This window comes from Accipiter gentilis, chromosome 29 (assembly GCF_929443795.1).
Source record: "Accipiter gentilis chromosome 29, bAccGen1.1, whole genome shotgun sequence".
Classification (NCBI taxonomy): Eukaryota; Metazoa; Chordata; class Aves; order Accipitriformes; family Accipitridae; genus Astur; species Astur gentilis.
Window position 1 is genome coordinate 18,852,345 of NC_064908.1, and position 8,531 is coordinate 18,860,875.

The window sequence follows — 8,531 nt, forward strand, 5'->3', positions numbered from 1 at the left end:
CGTCCATGTTTCCTGTCCTGCCTCAGAATCCCCACAGAGCCAGCGTCCTTCGAACCGAACAATTAGAAATCTCTCCGTCATTAGCGAGGCGCGGTAATTTGTTCTGGAGAAGATACAAACAGGAACAGCCTGGCAAGGTTCAGGTACACAGGACATACATGCTCCAGCATACTCCAGCATCCAAAATCTCCAAGGAACTGCGGAGAGCTCAGCTTCTGTTTCCAGTAAAATTAATATTATCTCGTGTCTTTTACAATGTCCTGTGAAACGCTCTAACCAGTTTGTAAATTTTGGCTTTAATTTTTTTAAATAGGCTTTTTAAACACTTTTGGCAGGCAATACTAAAGACCTAAAAATGCAAGATGCTGCACAAATCTCACGTCTCATGGGATTAAAAAAAACATACAGTGGTTCAGGAGATGAAAAAAAAATGTAATAAAAGTAACATCGTGAAAGGATTCTATGTTTCTCCAATTCAGTAAACTTACCCAGATTCTCAGCTCAACATACAAACTTCCCTTACACGGACACAGAAATTATAGAAACAGTTAATGAGTCCAGGCGTACAAAATTCAGACTCCTGGTATTCCAGATGAATACTCAGACTTTCAGTTTTACATTGTGTTTAACCAAAACTCCTTTGAGATTGTCTTTTTGGAAAGCTTTAGGGCCTACAAACCTGTTAAAGGTAGTTACATCTCTATTTAAAAAGAAATTACCACAAGGGCTGCTAGAGGGCAGCCACAGAGCGTGTTTTCAGTGGATGATTTATGCTTTTGAGAACAAACAGGATGTTTTGTCAGGTTTAGTGCCACAAAAGCCAAGAGCTTCAATTAAAGCAAGTGGAAGGATTCTACTTATTTTAGAATTGAGAGCTGATTAGGGCTTAAGTGTGATTGAAAAGAGCTAATGGTTCTTCCTGCCCAAAAACCCAGTAGACATTGAATCTAAATAATGTAATTTCCTTTCCTAACAGACTGCTAGAGGACAATAAGGATTTTATTTCAGTCCCACACATTATGGAAAGCATCAAATTCTGTTCTGTATCCATGTCCAAGATTCAAATTCCCCTTCCCATAAGGCAGCATGCCACTGATACTAACATTCCTACAGAAACATCTTTCCAGAATGGACATTTTCCATCTCCATTACTATGACATTACTAATTCCATTTTCATAGTTTAGCAATGTACAGGGAATCCTCTGCTTTCTGCTGTGACTGCTTTCCACGAATCACTCACCCCTAATTATTACTCGACAGATACCAGGGAGGCACTGGGTGCTGCACTCCACATCATCTAGGCAGAAACCTCTTACACAGGGTGAAAAGCATGGATGAAAAGCAATTAGATTTTTTTTTTTCATCTACATAATAAATAAATCTCTGAGCAATAAGAAGCAAGGACTCAGTACAAAGATATAAAATCTGCTAGCAATCTACTACAGTTGTACAACTACTGTCAGTTATTGTCAGGGTCCTAACTTTTAAACAGATAACACCGTGTAGAAGAACCGTTTTCAAGTTTTGCAATACCTTATATGGAGTGACTTTTACTAGAAAAATAGGTCAAAACAAGTCAGTAAGAATGATTTCCACAAGAGGGAGTCTTTAAATGGAAAATGATCTGACTATTTTGACCCAGTTACAGTCTGGTTTACTGTCTTAAAAAAAAAAAATACAGTTCCTTTAAGCACTTGATATTTTTCCAAATATTACTGTATAAACACAAATATTTCCAAATATTATTGTATAGACACTAGAACATTTGCTTAACAGGTCTTAAAATTCAAAATTGTTAAAATACCACACAAAAATCTATTGCTGACTTTTCTATTTATGGTTCAGTCCTGGTAGAGTTAGTCAAATGGTGTTAGCTTTCCTGTTTTTACAAGATGGAATTCATGACAGGTAATCGTCACTGTTATCTGTGGTGCCCTGGAAAGGGTGTAAGTAGCCAATTTGAGTGGTATCTTCTTTTCCAGTGAAAATTCCAAGCAGTCCTGGCCCTTTCACTCACAGGCATAAACACTGTGGCTGGCTATCCTACAGGCTTTAGTAACCCCATCACCCTCCCTGTTCAGAACTGCTTCCCCAGAACATTGCACCTCTTCAGTGATGCTAACAGAACAGCACTTCTTCTGCCCTCCAGTGGCCATAGATACATCTTCAGGATGTATTGTACTCAACAATTCTCAAAATTACTTTAATCTGAAGTCTGGGTTGTGGAGAGCGTACTTTAATCCTGAACAGAAATGAAAAGCAGTTTTGGAATATAATTACTGTTATTTCTTATCTGCCACAAAGAAAATTAGAAGCCATTACCTAACTATGAGTAAGATCGGTCTTTTTAATCTAAAACTCATATATCTGTGATAGACTCCCAAACATATTATATATAATACTGTCTTCATTTGTCAGATGAGGTAAAAGGCAAGACAGATTTTCTTTAAAGGTTCTGGTTTTGAGTAGTTTTGTATGCTTTTTCAAATATTCCCATAAAGTTTAAAGTACACAAAAGATGTGAGCAAGGCAGAAGATTGAGTAATGGCATCTATCTTTCTTCTTTGATTCTTTTATTCTTGTGAGTGCTTGAAAGCCTGCAGCAGTTTTTCAACAACAGTTATTGAGAAAAGGCTGACTTCAGCCTATTCATTCTGAACATCTGGACAGAACCTAACAACAGTAATTAAAACCCACTAAATTGGTAACAATACCAAATTGCTAGAGATAGAATACTGCCTATCGTCCCACCCTTCTTTGTGGATTTCTGCTAGGTCAATTCAGCCTGCTCTTGAAAAGCCTTTTCTACGTGTCTCTTTCTGAAGCCTCTGTCAAGAAAGAACGGCATCCAAATGTTCTGGTCACATGAGCATTGCTCTTGGATATATTTTTTTTACCACAAACCCCAAGAAAAGTAAAGACTCAGAGTTAATACCATTGGTAGAAGGTTTGAGGATTCTGTTCTTTTCAAATAAATTACATACAATGATCTATAATATCTGCTTCCTTGTTTTAGAATGCATACTTGTAAAATACTTTTTAAATAATTATTAAATTACATGTCAGCATTCGTGAAGAACATGGGATTGAACAGTACAGAAAGTTACAGTCATTTTTTTATCCAAAACACTTTCTTTTTACTGAGGACAGCAGTAAGAAGGCTTGCTTTAACCACTCCACTTGGACAGAGACACCTCCAGGCCGGGAAGTTTTGGTCCTCCCCCAATCTATTCAATCCTTGCCAAGATCTGCTGTCAGCAACCTCAGTATGATCCTGCTACCCCAAAGTCACCAGGAGCAAAATACACCTCTCAATTCCTGGCCCCAGGAAATGCAGACCGGAGGTGTATAGTACAGCTTACTTAGCAGACATATTTCTGAGACTGGAAGAAAAGAGTCACCATACTGTTCTCTGGGACTCTACCACTCCTTTTTAACACAGCTCAGCCCAAGGACCAATGGACAATGAAAAATGAAGAAAGCATGTTATAAGCTTTCAGAACAGAAGGGGTCTGTAATATCTGCTTTACAGCTGTTCCTAAGAGAAGCACTCAGTGACTCCTTTGCAACAAGCTGCTTTAAAATACCCTAAACAACCAATTTCTTTTTGCAAGACTCCTCTGCATTTCGTGTCCCTACTGGTAAAAACTGTCAGCACTATATTATTTTAATCCTACAATAGGTTCCTTTCCTAGTATTGTTCCAGACAGACACCCTCTGAAAACATAGTATTACTTCTTATATTCTCAAAATTCTCTACCTCTGATACAGTAAAATGTATTGGATCTACCTATGATTAACAGTTTTGCCAGTAATAGGTTTATATTATTATATAACTCTTAAGTAAGTGCTTTCAAAACAAACCAAAACATAATCCTCACAACATTCCTCTGAAGGGAAGTATTCTAATCCCCATGCTACAAATACAAAAAATGAAGATCAGTGTGACTGAGGGCCTTGCCCTGGGACACAAATACGCCAAAAAGACAGAAATAGGAGCCAGGCTTTCCAACTCCTAACTCCTTGTTCAAACCATGGCTATGCTCCCACTTTGGTGGGACCATCACTTTAAACAAATCATTGCATCTCAGTCAATTTTTAGTTTCCTTATTAAAATAGATTTTCACAAAGGAAATGGGAAAAAAAAATTAAGAACCATATCACAAACATCTATTGTTCACACAGGAAGCTTGAGAAACTCCATGATAAAAGATCTTTTCATGCCCCTGTGAGATGGTTCATTTACTCAGTTACTTCACGGATCTATAGACCTACAATTCCTTCATGGCTCAGAGTGCATATGCACAGACGTAGCAGTGAAGCTCCATTAAACTAGAGAGCATTTGTCTTTCTGTTGCAAGCCAGAAACCTTCACACGCTCATCAGCATCTGAAAATATTAAGAGGTGACAACAACACAGAAATGCAGAAAACAACATTATAGAAAAAACCACATTTGAAATCACAGAGGAAGTTGGCCTTCCTCTGTTCTGTATGCATGGAAAAACTAGGGAACATTGTGCATGGCAGACAAGCTCAGTGACTTGAGTAAAAGCAAATGTCAAACAATTGGTCACTAGTTCCTTATTTGCAGTCACAACAGCTGCTGTGAAGTCGTAACACATGTTCTCAAAATTGTTATCCCTAACACAAGTTTGCTTATCCTGCAGGAAATCATAGAACCCTAGAATGGTTTGGGTTGGAAGGGACCTTAAAGACCACCTAGTTCCAACCCCCCTGCCATGGGCAGGGACACCTTCCACCAGACCAGGTCGCTCAAAGCCCCATCCAGCCTGGCCTTGAACACTTCCAGGGATGGGGGATCCGCAACCTCTCTGGGCAACCTGTGCCAGTGCCTCACCACCCTCACAGGGAAGAATTACTTCATACAGTGCAGTAGAAACTTTATTATAATAGAAATGATCCATAAAGCGCAGCTGCAGGAAACAACCACTGCTGGCACTTACAGGGCAACATGGAAGCTATAATTAGCAATAGTTAGGAAAACCTAGTTACCCAGCAGCAACAATGACCAGATTGCCAGAATTTAAACTGTCACATCATAAACACAAACAACAAAAGGTAGTTAGAGGAAGGTATGTTTGTTCAGACTTGGTTTGTCTGTCTTTCTTCTGCCCCTGAACCCCAACTTCTTTTTGCCTTTATGTAGGCAAATACAGAAAGAAGAAGCATGGGATTGTTCAGGAACTATTTTGAAATATACTTCAATGAGAGTTACCACATAACACGGAAACGTTAGTCTGAAATGACTAACTGGCCTTTACTTGTATTTTAATTTTGAGTGGCTAGGTTCTTCTTTCATATCTTACCATTTCAGTTTTGTGGTGTCTGTAGAAATGTCACTGTGGACAATTTTTTTTTTTAGTTCCTTCTTTATCTTTATTTAGTTCCTTCATCTCTTGTAAAACAGGTAGCCCCAGATCATGTTTTCATTGGCACTTATACAATCACAAATCTTCAAATTAAACACTAATAATATAAGAAAATTTGGGCCAACAGTAATTCTGGTGTAAGTAGATGCAGGTCAGCTGGGTTGTCTCTGTTAATTTTATATTTCATTGAAGGCAGGGAATGGAAATACAAAATGAAAGTATACCCCTTTGCCTTTCAACACTAACTTTGAAGCATGGCTTTCAGGTACATATAGCAGTGACTCCAGTTGACGGGGTCAGTGCTCAGCATGACTCCTTTTATCCCGACTAAAGATAAAGCTGAGCTGCACTGGCTTTATTTGACTTATTTTGGAGATCCCATTTCAACTCTCATGTCTGATTCATGTCTCCTTTAGTTTAATCCTCAATGTTGCATTCAAGCTTGTACGCTCATTTAGCAAGTAGCTAATAGCTTAGCGCCAAAAAAAAAATATTGTTACAGCAATAGAACTGCCTGCAGAATACCAGCATCAGCCTTTCAAAGACATGCAAGTTGTGTGGTTTTCCTGGTTGATATGACAACATGCCCATAGACCAAATTTTAAAAGTGGTAAAAGAATGTATGAGTCAATCATCTTGCACATATCACAATTAGATCCATGCAGAGCTTCTCATGAACAGAAAGCAACAACTGAAGCTGACAAATGCCTTTAGATATTTGTGCACAATTTCAAGGTATTTTCTCGCTGAAGGACAATTATGTGGCAGTACTTTGCAAGTGCAGAATGCAAGGCTGGCACAGCACAACAGTTTGCCTCAAAAAGTTTCCGCCCTTCTCATTCACAGGGAATCCTGAGGCTCTTCCTGACATCAATATACTATCTTGATCCTACTTTAGATATGGATGTAATTTCACATCCCACTCTCTCTGTAGTAAGAGAAGCTTCTTCCTGAAAAGCAACTATCTCCACTGTTTCAGCCCGCCAAGCTCACTTCTTTATATGGCCAACAACACAGCTGTAGCTGCATTTCCAGTTGAATAGGTTTGTTGTGGAAACTGGGACCTAAAATTTCCATGGAAACACTGCAATTTTAACACCACTTTTAATAAATAAAGAAATAAATAATTTCAACACAGTGTTTTTAAAAGGTTGAATCATTTTACATTATTCATATTTGACTGACAGTTAAAGAATTTTTGGTTTAGCTGTGTAATGATTATGTTATAAATGTAATTCATATTATGCATTATAATGTCTCTGTTCTTAATTAAGAACAGAATTAAACATTTACATTTGGAATGAAAACACATTTCGAAAGAGCAAAATTTCGCATAATTATGAGCTCTAATGAAGAGCCTGTCCCTTTGTAGCTCTAAGTAGTACCTTTGCTTGATATTAATATGATGCAGAACATCAAATAGATAATTTAAGTTATAAAAACAGAATCCATGTGACTGCTTAACAGTGTTAGTATCTCTTTGTAATGTGTGTTCCTGATCTAATGAAAGGCTTACTATTGCCCTCATTATGCGCAGTTCTCCCAGTCAGTAGAATCAAAATGGCAGATAGTTTTTAGCCCTTCTAAAATATTCTGGATAATAATGTTCTCATAAAACAAAAGGATAGCAGCAATCTTCTTCAGTTACAGCAGTGACAGAGGAGGAATATTGACCATTGGCTTTTATCATTAACCATGTCATTGTTACATTTCCATGCAATTCCAGCAGCAACTGAAGGCATTGTTGATGGCATAGAAACTGTTTTTGTAAAAACCCATACCAGGGTGGCACTGTCTCGGTACAATGCTTCTCTCAAGAACACAAGACAGTTCTCTGATTACATGATGTAGAGAGAGAAAGAAAAACAACAGCCTTCTGTGGCTTGCCTGCCTGTCTCAGATTTACCACAACTCACTTGTAGTATCTAGGAAAAACTGCATTAAAAATGCAGGAAGTTAGAAATTTCAGTTGTTTCTGAGTAATGTTGAAAATATATTACTAGCTCTCAGACGTGTTACTGCATACAGTGTTTCACAAAAAATGGTTAATACTAAATTGATTTTAAGGATCATGTTCCTTTCTAGAGCTTCAAACATAACCACAGGAGGAATGAATCTGCTCTGTATGATATATACCAAGGACACGAGCCATAAAGTCCATGTCTTCGTATGTGTACTGTTACAACTCATCTGCTGCTGATAGACTTTGGAAATTAAACATTAAGTTACTTTTCTTAGGAGCTTAAATGGGTTATCTAATCAATAACTATAACTTCTGTTACCTGTGTCATCACAGTTTGTTTACCAGATTCATATACACACTATGCCCAGGGGCACTCCCTGTTGCAAAGAAGATATTCTGTGGTACGTTGTAGCTAGCAAGCATCAAACATTACCCTCACGTGGCCCAGGGCCAAAGAGACATCTGTGTGTACACACATGGTTATCTGTGCATACATACATATATACCCTATTTTAAAGAACTGGCCGGAGGGCATGGGTTTCTATATATAGATGACGGGAAGGAAGCGGTCACTGGACCCCAAGGCAATCGCCAGCGCTGGCCCCAGCAGTCCCGCTGATCCTCCCTCCCACCATTGCAGACAGCAGATCATAGGCTATGCACATATACTAAAGCCTCCCAGGCCACACGACTAATTTATTATGACATTCTACACTGTATCGTAGAATGATGTTTGATTAATGACTATAATCTGTAAGGAGACTGTACCACAGGCTTCTTGTACATGTGCTTTTGTATGGACATACCAATACTTGCATGAAAGTATATAAAAATAAAAAAGAAAACTCAAACAAATTAAATCATTAAAACAATATGTGGAATTGAAGAGGTGAGAAGATATGGCAGAAGCGAACCCATTTAGAAGAACTTAAGAGTAATATATCAAGAAATAGGGTAATATTTGCCAGTTAGTGCAAAGTTTTCCACACCACAAGCAAAAACAGAAGAACACAATCCATCTCACTTGGATGTATTTCATGAGACAGGGATAAAGCCAGGAAAAAACTAGTATCATCCAGAGAAGAGAACAAACCTCAGCATGTCTTAACACACTCAAGTCATAGGTATGAAAGGATGAGTTGGGGAGAGAGGCTGCGGCCGTCTAGAGCTGGAGA